General features: G+C 46.0%; 1 long non-coding RNA gene across 2 annotated transcripts in view; it reads right to left on the bottom strand.

Moving 5' to 3' along the window:
* Window positions 1-17,107, bottom strand: part of LOC140603340 (uncharacterized) — a 48,757-nt gene extending 31,650 nt beyond the window's left edge. The window contains exon 1 of one of the 2 annotated variants that reach the window (XR_012006317.1): window positions 16,633-17,107. This is a non-coding gene — a long non-coding RNA (uncharacterized lncRNA). Of the gene's footprint in view, window positions 1-16,363; window positions 16,599-16,632 lie in introns of those variants that run through there. The other variant, XR_012006316.1, reaches the window with a different exon arrangement.
* Window positions 17,108-17,983: the final 876 nt, after the last annotated feature.

The raw sequence follows: 17,983 nt of genomic DNA, 5'->3' as shown, positions 1-17,983 counted from the left end.
ACCAAGACTGCTAAATCATGTTGATAGTATCTATCCTTTATATAATATAATGAAAATGGCAGTATATCTCTGTATATAATCCACAAAACAGTTCAATTATGAGATAAATGACAGACATGTCCAAACTGAGGGAAAGTTTACAAAATACTCTACTTCTCAAAGTGTTCCAGTGCAACAACAACAAGGAAAGGCTGAAAGACTGTCACAATCTAGAGGAGCCTAAGAAAACAGGAGGACAAATGGAATGTGATATGAGGGATGGTAACTTAGCAAAAACTAAGGAAATCTGAATAAACTATGGTCTTTGGTTAATGCGACTATTTTAAATTTGATTCCTTAGGTAATATTTGTACTGTAGTAATATAAGATATCAATAATTGGAGAAATTGAGAGCAAGTGCATGTGAATGCACTGTAATATCTTCTCAATTTCTCTATAAATCTTTGTTTTTTTTCCTAATTAATAAGATTTATTATGAAAATCGACTTAAATGAATCAGGCTCCAAGTGTGAAGACATTTTAAGAATCGTTGAATTAACTTTTGCCTTATTCTTAAAGAGTTCCTTTGATGGAAACAAAGTAAGAATTTCATATCAGAAGGAAAGAAAGACAATTATGAACACGTATAATGCCTCCTCAACCTGAAAAGCAGGAACAGATAATAAATAGCAAAAATCAGATAAAAATACTTCTAGTATAATAGAAACCATATTGCAAGTGCATTTAAAATTAGCAATGCAGGGATCCCTGGGTGGCGCAGCGGTTTGGCGCCTGCCTTTGGCCCAGGGCGTGATCCTGGAGACCCGGGATCGAATCCCACGTCGGGCTCCCGGTGCATGGAGCCTGCTTCTCCCTCTGCCTGTGTCTCTGCGCCTCTCTCTCTCTCTCTCTGTGACTATCATAAATAAATAAAAAATTAAAAAAAAATTTAAAATTAGCAATGCATAACATTTATTTCCTTGACATTTGTCTTCCAAAGAGTTCACAGTGTTTCAGTGTCAGTTGAAACGGGAAGAATCTCAGGGAAGAATCCTTCACACAATAATTGGACCATTGGTAATAATGACTCTCAGTTCTTTCCAAATCCATAAAGATGCATTTCCTGAGGAGTGACTGAGCTGTGAAGAAAGAGATGAGAAACCCTCATCCTTCTGAATTACTCGTGTCAGAATATTTTAACCATAGTACTACGGATAGTAAATTATCCTTATTAACAGGAAATATGTCTCAGATTGGAATCTGAGCAATTAGATGGCCAGAGTAAAAACGCTTTGACTCGCTCCTCATCTTTTAAAGACAAGGGAGAACTTTTCTATGTACAAAGTCAGTTGTCAAGATAGCCTTAGGGAATAAGAGTCTGCAGCATGGAATCCCGCTGCACAGCTGGGACGCCCACGAGCCAGGTCTTCCTGATCCCAAATCCCTGGGCCTGTCCCCCAACACACGCTGCCAAGCTGAGGTCATTTGCTCTCTTAGGAGCTCCGGGGAAGGGGGAAAGAGCTAGATAGGATGGGACGGAATGCAAAAAGGCCGAGAAAATGAAGGCCTTTCTACTTTAAGTTCCGTGTTCGAACAAGTCCAGCCATCCCAGGCCCCTGTGAAGAAGAGCTGAAATTTACATTATTTCAGTTACAGGAAAAAAACAAAGTTTACAGCTTAATGTCTTTGAAAGCCCCACAACAGAATGAAACCGAGCCCCTGCCAAGGGTTGGAAGTGCCTATTAGAATGAGAGCAGAGCTTAATACCCTTAAAGGCCCCATATCAAAATGTAAACAGAATTTGAGGAATCGCTCCAGCTCTTTTGGAGGACCCCAAGACAAGCCCTTAAAACTAAGTTAAAACCAACCTCGGGGTCCAAGTCCCTGCTCCGCTGTGTTGGGTGTACTTGGTCGCAAGCTCGAGTTTGGAAATCAACCCTTGTGTGTTTGCATTGGTGTCAGCTCCTTAGTGGTTTCTCGGATTCGCAATCTTGGGCACAACACCTCCATGTTCCCTCCCACCTTGACTGAACCCCTATCCCCTCCCACCCAGGGTGAAACTCAGTCACCTCCCTGCCTACAACAGCTGGGCACAGGCCGTCACACAGGTCCCACGGGCACGGTGGGCACTCCTGCCTTCCCTGGCCTCCCAGAGGAAGGAAGGAGGTTTCGGCCGGACACACTCCCATGGTGGCCCCAGGGCTCCCTGCCCAGCACGGCACCTCGTGACAGGTCGGGTCTCTGTTCCTGACGCCTGCTCCTCCTCCCCGGTTTTCCCACAGGAAATGAAGCAGGATGCCCTGGTCTCCTCCAGGGACATCACGCAGGTAGACCTGGACGTCATCAGGAAGTTCAGCAGCCACATAATGTTTTAGGACTGCTAGGCGGACGGGTGAGGCTGCTGGGCCAGGGGGCTTCCGGGCCTCAGAGGCTTTTGGGTAAGGTAAATGGGGCCTCTGAGGCCAGGGGGAGCAATAGCAGCCAACAACACACAGCTCCATGGTAGGGTGATGGGGATGACCACACCTCCGGGGCCTCAGGGATGAGGAGGCCACAAGGATGTGGCCTCCAGGGGTACCCATGGGAGCTGAACACCAAAGGGGAGAGGGACGGCCCCCTGAGAAGCAGGGGATGGGGTGGGAGACATGGGGGATAGGAACCGGACCTGGGGTCTGAACGGCATGTCCGCGGCTGGAGCAGGACACACATCGATCCCATGAGGGTCGGACGGTTCAGAGTGACACCCACTCTCAGTGTTTTATATATTTCAAAATTCTGTGCATTTAATTTGAGACAATTTGCAATTTGAAAACATACATATTATGATGACCCCCAGATAATGCCCCTGGTACAGCCAGGGCCCTGCACTCACCACATGGGGCCACAGGGGCAGGTGTTACAACAAACCCCAGAATGGGGTCGCCTTTATTTGTAGACGTCTCTGTGTGCATCTTAGAGAAAGGGGATGCCCTTTGTCTGCCGGCCCCCACGCCATCCCCCCATTCCCCAGACCCACACCATCCCCTAACATCATCATCCCCCATGGCATCGCCCCTACCCCATCCCCCTCAAACACACACAGCCTCACACAATACCCAACCACAGTATACCCCAACACCATCCCCCCTACACCATTCCCCACATTCCAGCACCATCATACCCATGCCCCCACACCATCCACCACCACACCATCGGCCCCGAGCAAGGACCCAATCTAGCTGCCCCCTGTGGGACATGATCAGCCTCCCTGGGGTTCTCTGGATACCCTGCTCCCATCAGAATCCCGGGTGTCCCATAGAGTACCCAGGGGTTGCAGGGAGGAGGGACGGCAGGGAGCCCCTGACAGTGTGTGAGCAGATGAGTGAATCAGAGGAACCACTGTGCCCTGCCTCCAACCAATGTCACTCCTAGAGGGCAGGACACCCTGCACAGGACACCAGGCCCTAAACCAGAGGTACCTGGGCTGATTGGGCCCAGGCTCTGTGGGGGCTGGGTTGACTTGAGCCCCCACCAGTCTCAACACAAAGACTAATGGAATCAGATCCCCATGGCCCTGGCCAGCCCTGGATTCTGGCCCCAGGCTGAGCAAGCCCTCTCACAGCTGGATGTGGCCTGCAGGGCCCTGGGCGTGCCCCACAGATCCAGGTCGCTGATCTAGGGAAGCCCTGGGGATCCTGGGACACCCCAGTGTGGGGAGAGGAGGGGCAAGCTGGTGGGCCCCACCCACACCCACACCAGGAGGCAGGCTCCTCCAGGTGCTGGGGCCCAAAGAGGCTCCAAGGCCGGGATCCAGCTGCCCTTCAGGGACCCAGCACAGGAGCCCATGAGTTGCAGGTTCAGGTCAGCTCTGATATCCTCAGTACCATCACTCAGGCTGAAACCTCAGGACACATGCCCCCACCCGGAGTCCACACATGCTCCCAGGTGGGGGACTCCAGCACCTGCCCCCCCACCCTGTGTGATTCTTGCCCTCCCCTTAAAGGACAGAAAGGTCTCCCTCCCCAGGGGAAGACACAAAACCACGGCTCTGAGCCCGTTTGCTGTAGAAAGTCAATAAAGTGTTGTGGTGCCAAAATGCATTGCCAGCCCGTTTCTGTGTCTCCCAGAACTCTGTGCACGGAGCGTGTAGAGACCCCCAGAGAGAGGAGGGGGCATCACCTTGGCCCCAACAAGCCCCTGCAGGGGCGCCACCAGGCACACACAGCTGAAGTCCCCACGTACCTTCCAGGAGTGGCCAGACCCACTGCCAGACATGGGAATGTGGCCGAGCTGGAACTTCAAGCTCAGCTGACCCTCCAGCTGAAAGTCACTGCACGAGCGAGCCCCGGCACTGCCAGGAGAGCCCAGCTAACTGCCCAGAGACAGGACCAGAAATGATTTTGTGCCAACCATTTCGGGGTTTTTTGGTGACCCAGCCAGAGGATCCGATTGCTGCATGGGATAGCTGCATGTGATAGAGACACACACACCTCAAAAGCAACAAAAGTCAGAATCCCCCCAATGTTGTCAGACAGCAGCCAGATGGTTACATACACAACGCTGTGGTCCCCAATAGGATACATGGAAAACGCTATAAACCACGACTGTAGAGGTGCTGGAGCTGTACCGGCTGTGTTCCAACAAGGAGGGCAGAGGGGCAGGAAGCATCATCCTGAGGGGGGGGCCACTCCTAGGAAAGGAAACCAGGTCCCTGTGAAGGCTACGGAAGGTGAAATCCGTCCTCCTCTCTTTCTGCTTCTGGTTTTCATCCTAAATACATTTTCCTCAATTATATTAGCAAGAATTTACTTTATGTTTTTAAATTTCTTTTTATTGCCATCCAATTTGTATGAATTCTTTCTTCAGCAAGGGTGTCATTCAGGAGAGATAAAGATTTTCCCAGACAGGCAACATATAAAGGAGTTCATGACCACTTAACCAGTCCAGTAAGGAATTTTAAGAGGGACTCTTCTAGTGGGGGAAGAAAGAGACCAAAAGCAACAAATATGAGAAAGGACCAGAGAACGTCACCAGAAATACCAACTCTTCCAGTAACACAGAGGCACAAAGTTCATATCTTTGAATAGTCACTCTGAATGATGATGGACTAAATGCTCCAATAAAAAGATATAGGGTGGGATCCCTGGGTGGCGCAGCGGTTTGGCACCTGCCATTGGCCCAGGGCACGATCCTGGAGACCCTGGATCGAGTCCCACGTCGGGCTCCCGGTGCATGGAGCCTGCTTCTCCTTCTGCCTGTGTCTCTGCTTCTCTGTCTCCCTCTGTGTGACTATCATGAATAAATAAATAAATAAATCTTTAAAAAAAAAGATATAGGGTATGGAGTAGTTAAAAAACAGGATCCGGGATGCCTGGGTGGCTCAGGGGTTGAGCCTCTGCCTTTAACTCAGGGTGTGATCCTGGAGTCTGGGATTGAGTCCCATATTGGGCTCCTGGTGGGGAGCCTGCTTCTCTCTCTGCATAATTTTCTCCTCTCTCTCTCTGTCTCTCTGATAAATAAAATTATTATTAAAAAAACAACATCCATCTGTACGCTGCCAACAAGATGCTCACCTTAGACCTATAGACACCAACAGATTGAAAGGCAGGGGATGGAAAATCGTCTATCACGCTAATGGATATCAAAAGAAAGGTGGAGGACCCATACTTATATCAGACAAACGAGATTTGAAACCAAACCCTGGGGGACACGTGTTGGCTCAGTGTTTGAGCATCTGCCTTCAGCTCAGGGTGTGATCCTGGGATCCCAGGATCCAGTCATCATCGGCCTCCCTTAGGGGAGACTGCCTCTCACTCTGCTATGTTTCTTCCTCTGCTCCTCTGTGTATCTCTCACGAATAAATAAATAAAACATTTAAATTTCAAAAAAGAAAGAACAAATAGTGTAACAAGAGATGAAGAAGGGCATTTTTTCATAATTAAAAAGACTCTCTATCAAGATCAAACAACTAAATATTTATGCTGCCAACATGGGAGTACCTAAATATACAAACCAATTAACAACAAACGTACAGGAAATCACTGATAATAATACAATGAAAGGGGATTTTTACACCCACTTATGTCAATGGACCAATCGTCTACGCAGAAAATCAACAGGGGAACAATAGCCTTGACAAACTGGAGCACAGGGACTCAACAGATATAGTCTGAACATTTCATCCTAAAGCAGAATACACACTCCTTTCAAGTGCACATGGGACATTCTCCAGAACACATCATATCATGGCCCACAAATCAGCCCTCAACAGGTATAACAGGTACAAGAAGGTTGATATCACACCATATACATTTTCAGAACACGACGCTATGAAACTTGAAGTCGACAGTTAGAAAAAAAATTGGACAGACCAAAAATACGTGGAGATTATGAACATCCTACTAGAGAATGAATGGAGCAACCAGGAAATTAACGAGGAAATTTAAAACAAATGAAAATGAGGGGGATCCCTGGGTGGCGCAGTGGTTTGGCGCCTGCCTTTGGCCCAGGGCATGATCCTGGAGACCCGGGATCAAGTCCCACGTCGGGCTCCCGGTGCATGGAGCCTGCTTCTCCCTCTGCCTGTGTCTCTGCCTCTCTCTCTTTCTCTCTCTGTGACTATCATAAATAAATAAAAATAAAAAAAAAACAAATGAAAATGAAAACATGTTTCTCCAAACCTCTGGGATGTAGCAAAGGCAGTCCTAAGAGGGAAATACATAGCAATACAGGCCTACCTCAAGAAACAAGAAGTCTCCAATACACAACCTAACACTACACCTAAAGGAGATGGAAAAGGAATAGCAAACAAAGCCTAAAGACTACAGAATAAGGGAAAAAGTAAAGATGAGACCAGAAATAAACAGTACAGAAACCACAAAACTGTAGAATGGAATAACAAAACTAAGAGCTGGTTCTTCAAAATAATTAATAAAATAGATCAAGCCCTAGCCAGCCTTATCAATGAGAAAAGAGAAATGACCTAAATAAATAAAATCACAAATGAGAGACGAGAGATCACAATCAACATCAGAAAAATTAGACAATTATAAGGGAATACAAAGAAATTATACGCTAACAAACTGGGAGACCTGGAAGAAATGGACAAATCCCCAGAAATGTGCAAACGAGCAAAACTGAAATAGGAAGAAATAGAAAATGTGAATAGACCCATAACTAGCAAAGGAATTGAATCAGCAAGGCACCTGTGTGCCTCAGGGGTTGAGCATCTGCTTTGGCTCAGGTCATGATCCCAGGGACCTGGGAGATCAAGTCGCACATCAGGCTCCCCGCATGGAGCCTCATTTTCCCTCTGCCTATCCCTCTGCCTCTCTGTGTCTCTCATGAATCTATAAATAAAATCTTTAAAAAAGAAAAAGATAAAAAGATGAGAAAGGACCCAAATAAAATCACAAATGAGAAAAGAGAAATAACAACCAACACTACAGAAATACAAACGATTGTAAGAAAACATTATGAAAAATTATATGCCAAAAAAAAGAAAAATTATATGCCAGCAACCTAGAACCTGGAAGAAATAGATCAATTCCTGGAAATATATAACATAGCAAAAATGATAAAGGAAGAAATAAGAAACTTGAGCAGACAGAATACCAGCAAATAAATTGAATCAACAATCAAGAATCTCCCAACAGGGGGATCCCTGGGTGGCACAGCAGTTTGGCGCCTGCCTTGGCCCAGGGCGTGATCCTGGAGACTCAGGATTGAATCCCACGTCGGGCTCCCGGTACATGGAGCCTGCTTCTCCCTCTGCCTGTGTCTCTGCCTCTCTCTCTCTCTCTCTCTCTCTGTGTGTGTGACTATCATAAAAAAAAAAAGAATCTCCCAACAGGAGACGCTTAGATCAATAGTACAGAATGGAAATCTGAAACAAGATACAAACCTGTAACTCTATGATCCATTAATCGACAACAAGGCAGGAAGGAATATCCAAAGGAACAAAGACAGTCTCCTCAACAAACCCTAACCCTGACCCCAGGATAAGAACAAATGGTGTTGGGAAAACCAGGCAACCACATGCAGAAGAATCAAACTGGACCACTTTCTTACACCATGTATATAAAAAATAAATTCAAAATGGATGAAAGGCCTAAATGTGAGACCTGAAACCATACAAAGAAGAAAAGATAGGCAGCAACATCTTTGACATTGGCCATTGGATGTTCTTTCTAGATATGCCTCTGAGGTGAGGGAAACAAAAGCAAAAATACTATTGGGACTTCATCAAATTGAAAAGCTTCCGCACAATGAAGAAAACAACCAAAGCTAAAAGGCAACATACAGGAGGAGGGGCAAGATGGCGGAATTGTAGGGTCCCCAAATCACCTGTCCCCACGAAATTACCTAGATAACCTTCAAATCATCCTGGAAATCTACGAATTCAGCCTGAGATTTAAACAGAGACCAGTTTGAATGCTACAGTGGAAAAGTTCGTGATTCTATAAAAGTAGGAAGACAGGAAAAAGAAATAAAGAAACAAAAGGCATCCAAGGGTGAGGGGCCCTGTGAGGAGCCTGGCTATGGCCGGGGTGAGTGCTCACAGGGCAGAAGAGCTCTGTCCTGGGAGAAGGAGGAGCTTCACCAATCTTCCAGGGCAGAATGGCCCCTTCAAGGAGTCAGAGCAGGACCCCAGGAAGGCGGGGATGCCCTAGGGCACCCTGGGACACTAATAGAAACATGCACTCCCAGGAGAGTGCAGCGAGCTCCCTAAGGGCTGCAGGGCACATGCATTGACTGGGGAGCAGCTCTGAGGGGCTCAGGTGGCAGCTCTGCACAGAGGTGTTTGCACGGCCCAGGAGCAGCTTGGCAGCGGCGCCTCCTGCAACGGAAGAGGCTCCATTCAGAGGGGGATTTGGAGCTCTGGGAGCAACTTGGAGGAGCTCGGGCGGTGGCTCCACAGTGAGGTGGCTGTACAGCTGGGAGCGAGAATCCAACAGTGCAGGCCCCGGAGCACAGGGCGCCGGACACAGCCCAGGATTCGGTCTCCCCCGGGACAGACAGAGGCCCAGAGGGCCTAGGACACCAAGGACGCTCCTGTCCAGAGCTGAGCAGATCAGCGGCCCAGCCCCAGAGCCTCCAGGACTTGCAGATGGACTGCTCCCATGTTACTGCGGGGGCTGAATACAGGATTCCAGAGCTGGTCGCTGACACTGGGGTTGTTCCTCCTGGGGCCTCACGGGGTAAACTACCCCCACTGAGCCCTGCACCAGGCAGGGGACAGAGCAGCTCCCCCACGTGCTAACACCTGAAAATCAGCACAACATGCCCCTACCCCAGAAGACCGGCTAGACGGACAAGTTCCAGGGGAAGTCAAGGAACTTAAAGTATACAGAATCAGAAGATACCCCCCATGTTTTTTTTATTTATGATTGCTTCGCCCTCCACTTCCTCCCTTTCTTTCTTTTTCTTTCTCTTTTTATTCTCTTTTTTCCTTCTTTTTTCCTTTATTCTTTTTCGTTTTTCTCTTTTCTTTCCTTCCTTCTCTCCTCTCTTTTTCTCCTTTTCCCAATACAATTTGTCTTGGCCACTCTGCACTCAGCAAAATGACTCGAAGGAAAACCTCACCTCAAAAGAAAGAATCAGAAACAGTCGTCTCTCCCACAGTTACAAAATCTGGATTACAATTCAATGTCAGAAAGCAAATTCAGAAACACTATTATATAGCTACTGGTGGCTCTAGAAAAAAGCATAAAGGACTCAAGAGACTTCATGACTGCAGAATTTAGATCCAATCAGGCCGAAATGAAAAATCAATTGAATGAGATGCAATCCAAACTAGAAGTCCTAACGACGAGGGATAACGAGGTGGAAGAACGAATGAGTGACATAGAAGACAAGTTGATGGCAAAGAGAGAAACTGAGGAAAAAAGAGACAGACAATTAAAAGACAAGGAAGACAGATTAAGGGAAATAAACGACAGCCTGAGGAAGAAAACCCTACGTGGAATTGGGGTTACCGATGGTGCCAAAATAGACAGAGGGCCAGAATATGTATTTGAACAAATCCTAACTGAAAACATTCCTAATCTGGGAAGGGAAACAGGCATTCAGATCCAGGAAATAGATCCCCCCTAAAATCAATAAAAACTGTCCAACACCTCGACATTTAATCGTGAAGCTTGAAATTCCAAAGATAAAGAGAAGATCCTTAAAGCAGCAAGAGACAAGAAAATCCTGACCTTTATGGGAAGGAGCACTAGGGTAACAACAGACCTCTCCACAGTGACCTGGCAGCCCAGAAAGGGCTGGCAGGATATATTCAGGGTCCTCCATGAGAAGAACATGCAACCAAGAATACTTTATCCAGCAAGGCTCTCATTTAAAATGGAAGGAGAGATAAAGAGCTTCCAAGACAGGCAGGAACTGAAAGAATATGTGACCTCCAAACCAGCTCTGCAAGAAATTTTATGGGGGACTCTTAAAATTCCCCTTTAAGAAGAAGTTCAGTGGAACAATCCACAAAACAAGAGCTGAAAAGATATCATGATGACACTAAACTCATATCTGTCGATAGTAACTCTGAACGTGAACAGGCTTAATGACCCCATCAAAAGGCGTAGGGTTTCAGACTGGATAAAAAAGCAGGACCCATCTATTTGCTGTCTACAAGAGACTCATATTAGACAGAAGGACACCTACAACCTGAAAATGAAATGTTGGAGAAAAATTTACCATTCAAAGGGTCCTCAAAAGAGAGCAGGGGTAGCCATTCTTATACCTGATAATCTAAAATTTACCCCGAAGACTGTAGTGAAAGATGAAGAGGGACACTAAATCATACTTAAACGATCTATCCAATAAGAGGACTTAACAATCCTCAATATAAATGCCCCGAATGTGGGAGCTGCCAAATATTTAAACCAATTAATAAACAAAGTGAAGAAATACTTAGATAATAATACACTTACACTTGGTTACTTCAATCTAGCTCTTTTTTTTAAAAGATTTTATTTATTCATGATAGACACAGAGAGAGAGAGAGGCAGAGACACAGGCAGAGGGAGAAGCAGGCTCCACGCAAGGAGCCCGATGTGGGACTTGATCCTGGGACTCCAGGATCACACCCTGGGTTGAAGGCAGGCGCTAAACCGCTGAGCCACCCAGGGATCCCCTCAATCTAGCTCTTTCTACCCTCGATAGGTCTTCTAAGCAAAACATCTCCAAAGAAACGATACCTTTAAATCATACACTGGACCAGATGGATTTCACAGAAATCTACAGATCTGTATATCCAAACTCAACTGAATACACATTCTTCTCAAGTGCACACGGAACTTTCTCCAGAATCGACCACATACTGGGTCACAAATCGGGTCTGAACCGATACCAAATGATTGGGATTGTCCCCTGCATATTCTCAGACCATAATGCCTTGAAATTAGAACTAAGGTATCCCTGGGTGGCGCAGCAATTTGCCGCCTGTCTTTGGCCCAGGGCGCGATCCTGGAGACCCGGGATCGAATCCCACGTCGGGCTCCCAGTGCATGGAGTCTGCTTCCCCTCTGCCTATGTCTCTGCCCCCCCCTATCTCTCTCTCTCTCAGTGTGGCTATCATAAATAAATTAAAAAAAGAAAAAAAAAAGAAAAAACACACCTTCCCTACAATCAAGCAATTGCACTGTTGGGGATTTACCCAAAGATTCAGATGCAATGAAATGCCGGGTCACCTGCACCCCGATGTTTATAGCAGGAATGTCCACAATGGCCAAACTGTGGAAGGAGCCTGGTGTCCATTAAACATGAATGGATAAAGAAGATGTGGTTTATGTATACAATAGAATATTAATCAGCCATTAGAAACGACAAATACCCACCATTTGCTTCAACGTGGATAGAACTGGAGGGTATTATGCTGAGTGCAGTAAGTCAATCGGAGAACGACAGTGTATGTTCTCATTCATTTGGGGAATATAAATAATAGTGAAAGGGAATATAAGGGAATGTAGAAGAAACCTGTGGGAAATATCAGAAAGGGAGACAGAACATAAAGACTCCTAACTCTGGGAAATGAACTAGGGGTGCTGGAAGGGGAGGAGGGCGGGGGTTGGGGGTGAATGGGTGACGGGCACTGAGGGGGACACTTGCCGGGATGAGCACTGGGTGTTATTCTGTATGTTGGTCAATTGAACACCAATAAAAAATAAATTTATTTTAAAAAAAAGTTCCAACAAATAAATATTTATGCTGCCAACATGGGAGTACCTAAATATACAAACCAATTAACAACAAACATACAGGAACTCACTGATAATAATACAATGACAGGAGATGTTAACACCCACTTACATCAATGGACCGATCATCTATGCATTAAATCAACAGGGGAACAATAGCCTTGACACACTGGACCACAGGGACTCAACAGATATAGTCTGAACATTTCAACCTAAAGCAGAATACACATTCCTTTCAAGTGCACATGGGACATTCTCCAGAACAGGTCATATCATGGGCCACAAATCAGCCCTCAACAGGTACAACAGGTACAAGAAGGTTGATATCACACCCTGTACATTTTCGACCACGACGCTATGAAACTCGAAGTCAACAGTAAGAAAAAATTTGGACAGACCAAAAATACGTGGAGATTATGAACATCCTACTAGAGAATGAATGGAGCAAACAGGAAATTAAAGAGGAAATTTAAAACAAATTAAAATGAAAACATGTTTCTCCAAACTTCTAGGATGTAGAAAAGGCAGTCCTAAGGGGGAAGTAGAATAGCAATACAGGCCTACCTCAAGAAACAAGAAGTCTCCAATACACTACCTAACACTACACCTAAAGAGTCTGGAAAAGAATAGCAAAAAAAGCCTAAAGACTACAGAATAAGGGGAAAAAAAGGTGAGAGCAGAAATAAACAATACAGAAACAACAGAGCAGTAGAATGGAATAATGAAACAAAGAGATGGTTCTTCAAAATAATTAAGAAAATGGATCAAGCCCTAGCCAGCCTTATCAATGAGAAAAGAGAAAAGACTTAATAAATAAAATCACAAATGAGAGAAGAGATCACAATCAACACCAGAAAAATTAGACAATTATAAGGGAATACTATGAATGATTATACACTAACAAACTGGGGGACCTGTAAGAAATGGACAAATACCTAGAAATGTGCTAATGAGCAAAACTGAAATGGGAAGAAATAGAAAATGTGAGCAGACCCATAATTTGCAAAGGAATTGAATCAGCAAGGTACCTTGGTGTATCAGGGGTTGAGCATCTGCTTTGGCTCAGATCATGATCCCGGGGTCCAGGGGAATCATGTCCACCATCAGGGCCAGCTGGAGCCTCATTTTCCCTCTGCCTTTACCTCTGCCTTTCTGTGTCTCACATGAATACATAAATAAAATATTTAAAAAAGAAAAAATATAAAAAATGAGAAAGGACCCAAATAAAATCACAAATGAGAAAAGAGAAATAACAACCAACACTACAGAAATACAAACGATTATAAGAGAACATTATGAAAAATTATATGCCAGCAACCTCGAACCTGGAAGAAATAGATCAATTCCTAGAAATATATAAGATAGCAAAAATGAAAAAGAAGAAATAAAAAACTTGAACAGGCAGATAACCAGCAAAGAAATTGAATCATCAATCAAGAATCTCCCAACAGGAGATGCTTAGATCAATAGAACAGAATGGAAAGCCAAAACAAGATACAAACCTGTAACTCTATGATGCATTAATCGACAACAAGGCAGGAAGGAATATCCAATGGCACAAAGACAGTCTCTTCAACAAACCCTAACACTGACCCCAGGATAAGAACAAATGGTGTTGGGAAAACCAGGTAGCCAAATGCAGAAGAATCAAACTGGACCACTTTCTTACACCATATATATATAAAATAAATTCAAAATGGATGAAAGACCTAAATGTGAGACCTGAAACCATATACAAAGAAGAAAAGATAGGCAGCAACATCTTTGATATTGGCCATTGGGTCTTCTTTCTAGATATGCCTCTGACGTGAGGGAAACAAAAGCAAAAATACTATTGGGACTTCATCAAATTTAAAAGCTTCTGCAAAGTGAAGGAAACAACCAAAGCTAAAAGGCAACATACAAAATGAAAGGAGATATTTGTAAACAACACATCCAATAAACAGTTAGTATGCAAAATACATAAAGCAAATATAAATCTCAGCATCCTAAATACAAATTATCCAACTACAGATGGGCAGAAGAGGTGAATGGACTTTGTCTCTGACAAGACATCCAGATGGCCACCAGACACACGGAGAGACACTCAGCGTCACCCATCATCAGGGAAATGCAAACCACAATGAGATGTCACCTGACAGCCATCAGAATGGCTAAAATTAACAACACAAGAAACAACAGGTGTTGGTGAGGCTATGCAGAAGAGGGAGCCCTGTTACACTCCTGGTGTGCATGCGAACAGGTGCAGCCACTGTGGAAAACAGTTTGGAGGGTCCTCGACAAGTTAAAAATAGGGGATCCCTGGGTGGCACAGTTGTTTGGCACCTGCCTTTGGCCTATGGCACAATCCTGGACACCCGGGTTCGAATCGCACGTCGGACTCCTGGTGCATGGAACCAGCTTCTCCCTCTGCCTGCGTCTCTGCCTCTCTCTCTGTGACTATCATAAATAAAAATAAAATAAAAAGAAGTTAAAAATAGAGCTACCCTACGATTCCAAAATTGCACAGCTAGGTATTTTCCACGAGGATACAAAAGTAGTTTAGTAGATTGGAAGAGGAACACGCAGCCCAGTGTTTCTAGCAGTGTTATCAACAAAAGCCAATCAGTGGATACAGCCCAGATGTCCATCAACAGAAGAATGGGCAGAGACGATGTGCTAAATATACACACTGTGACATCACTGGGTCATCAGAAGGGATGAAATGAAGCCATTTAAAATGACGTGGGAAAAGTGTAAAGGACTTATGCCAAATGAACTCAGTCAGTCAGAGAAAGATACCAAATACCATACAATGGCATTCACATGTGAATTTTAAAAAAACAAACAAACTGGCAAAGGGGCAGAGGGGGGATGAGAGAAGCAAACCAAGATACACACTCTTAACCACAGAGAATAAGCTAATCAACACCAAAGGAAGGTGGGGGAGATGGGGAATCAGGGGATGCGGATACTGGAGGGCACCTGTGACCAGTACCAGGAGTTGTATCCAAGGATTGAATCACTATGTGGTAAACCTGAAACTATATCATACTGTGTTTACAAACAGGAATTCAAGTAAAATTTTAAAACGATAATTGGTATGATTGATGAAACATGTGCACACGAGAGATAAAATCAGAAAGGCAACTGAAAATCCAAATAGATTATTTAGAGGCACAAATCCCCTCCTTAGCTCAGCTCGGGAGAAGCCTGCCCTGTCTATTCTGACCCCAGCAGAAGCCTGGATTTTGATTCTCTGGGGAGGCCACTGACTTGGTGGAGTCATGCTATCTTTGAACCCAAAACCTAAATAGAGTGCATAAAACTAAACTGCCCAAGACACTAGGAGTCCCAGTGCAGGCACATGCCAAGACCCAAACTCTAACCATACACAGACATAACCCTAACCCTACACTTAATCCTAACTTTAACCTAACCCTTAAACAAGAACTATCACTAATTAAAAGCCAAACACAAACCCCAAGACCGAAACATATTCACTTAATGTTCCTGCCAACCCTCACCCTAACTCCTAAACCTATCCTAAACCCTTAAGCCTGACCCCTACCTTAAATCTAACCCTAAGCCTACCCTCTAATCCTAACCTTAACTTAATGTACTCAAATCCTATTCCTAACCTTACCCAGTACCCTAACCCTAACACTCTAATACTAATTCTATCCCATATCCCAAACTGTACCCTAACCTGTACCCTAAAACTAACCCTTTTCCCACTCCCTAACCGTATTTCTTACCCCTTTCCAAATCCATACCCTGACCATGACCTGACCCTAAACCTAACCCCTAACCAAACACTAACCCTAACCCTAGCCCTAATCCCTATCCTAACCCTAACCCTCGCCCTAACCCTAAACCTAGCCCTTCTTTAACTCTAACCCCTAACCCTTAACCCTAACCCTAACTCACATCCTAACCCCTAACCTTAAATGCAAACCTAAGCCCAACCCTAACTCTAACCATAACCCTAACCCCAACTCCAAACCTCCTGCCCTAATCCCTAGAGCCTAAACCCTAACCCTAACTCTAAATCCTGTCCCTAACCCTAACCCCCATCCTAACTCTTAACTACTGACCCTTACACTTATGCCTCACCTAACCTCTAATCCGTAACCATAAGCATAATCATAACTCCTAACATCTAACCTAAGCCTAACCATCAACTGCCTCCCCTCCCCTGACCCTACCATTTATTCTACCCATTCACTTACCCTATGGTTGTGAGTAGTCCCTTCTGATGTGGACGTGGCCCCCAATGGCGCCTCCAGAGTCCTCCACGGGGTCCTGAATAATCCAGGCTCATGTGAGTGCGGACGTGGCCCCACATGTTCCTGAGTCATAGTCAGCAGGTCCTGAGGACGCCTATTCTCCTATCACTGTGGACTATGCCTCACATCCTCTGGAACCCTCACAGCAGGTCCTCAGGAGGCCGGGGCTCCTGTCAGCCTGGGCATGGCCCCATGTCCCCCAGAAAACTCACCGCGAATCCTGAGGAGGCTGTAGGCTCCTGTCAGCATAGACGCATCCCCATACGTCCCGAAGCCAAAGTGCAGATGCTGAGGAGGATGGGGGTCCTGTCACCGTGAATGGGGCACCCAGCTTCCAGAAGCCTCAACTTATATCCTGAGGGCGCCGGGAGCTCCTGCCAGAGTGGAAGTGGTGCCACATCTTCCTGAAGTGTCCCCGTGGGTCCTGGGGCGGCTCAGGGGCTCTTGTCAGCGTAGATGCAGGCCCACAATTTCCTGAAGCCTCCCCGCGGGACCTGAGGTGGCCCAGGGCTCCTGGCAGCGTGGATGCGGGCCCACATCTTCCTGAACTTCAGCGCTGGTCCTGAGGAGACCAGGGCTCCTGTCAGTGTGAACGCGGCCCAATTTCCCCCTGAGACTTCCCGCGGGTCCTGAGGAGGCTGGGATTCATCAGCGTGGACACGTCCCCATGTCCTCCTCAGGCCTCCCCAGCACAGGCTGGCTCCTGTTAGTGAAGGCAGAGGAAGACTACTGCGCATGCGCACCCCTGGGTGGGGCCTGGGCTCGGGTACCCCCTGCAGGACACTCAGGTGCTGCAGGAGGCCATGCAGGAGGAGTCGGGTGCTCCAGAGGCCGCACCTGCCTCATCCAGGCTCCAGCTGTGGCCTGTTAACATCGGAAACATCTCACTGAAACGGAGCCCAACACCCGGTTTCCCCAGAAATACCTAAGGACAAGGAATTGGAGCCCACAGGACACGAAATGAAATGTGGACCAGACTTTTACCACATCCTGCAAAACTCACTCAACCCTCTTCCACTGTGGGTGGGACTGCGGGCTAGTGCAGCCACCCTGGACAGTGTGGAGGCTCCTCAGGATGTTACAAATAGAGCCGTCCTGCGACCAGCAGGTGTATGGCCTGGAGCTCACTCCGAAGATACAGATGCAGTGAGACGTCAGACAACTGCACCCAGTGTCCACAGCAGCCGGGTCCACAGTAGCCACACTGTGGGAGGAGTCTTGGTGCCCTCAGGCAGATGATGGATAAAGAGGATTGGAGATAGATGATGGTCATAGAGAGAGGAATGGTACTCAGCTATCAAAGAGAAGGAAATCTTGCCATTTGCAATGACGTGGATAGAACTAGAGGGATCATGTTAAGTGAAATAAATCAGTCGGGAAAGAGAATGACCGTGTGGTGTCATTCATAGGTGGAATTAAAGAAGCAAAGCAGATAACAACTGTAAAGGGAAGGAAAAACAAATATGATAAAAACAGATGCAGGAAATACAGACTCTTAATGAAAGGAAACAAACTGAGGGCCGCTGGAGTTTGGGGATAACAGGGGAGGTGTTGTCACGTGCA

This window comes from Canis lupus, chromosome 14 (genome assembly GCF_048164855.1).
Source record: "Canis lupus baileyi chromosome 14, mCanLup2.hap1, whole genome shotgun sequence".
Taxonomy (NCBI): Eukaryota; Metazoa; Chordata; class Mammalia; order Carnivora; family Canidae; genus Canis; species Canis lupus.
The sequence above is the reverse complement of the archived record's forward strand: the minus strand, read 5'-3'. Positions and strand labels throughout refer to the sequence as shown.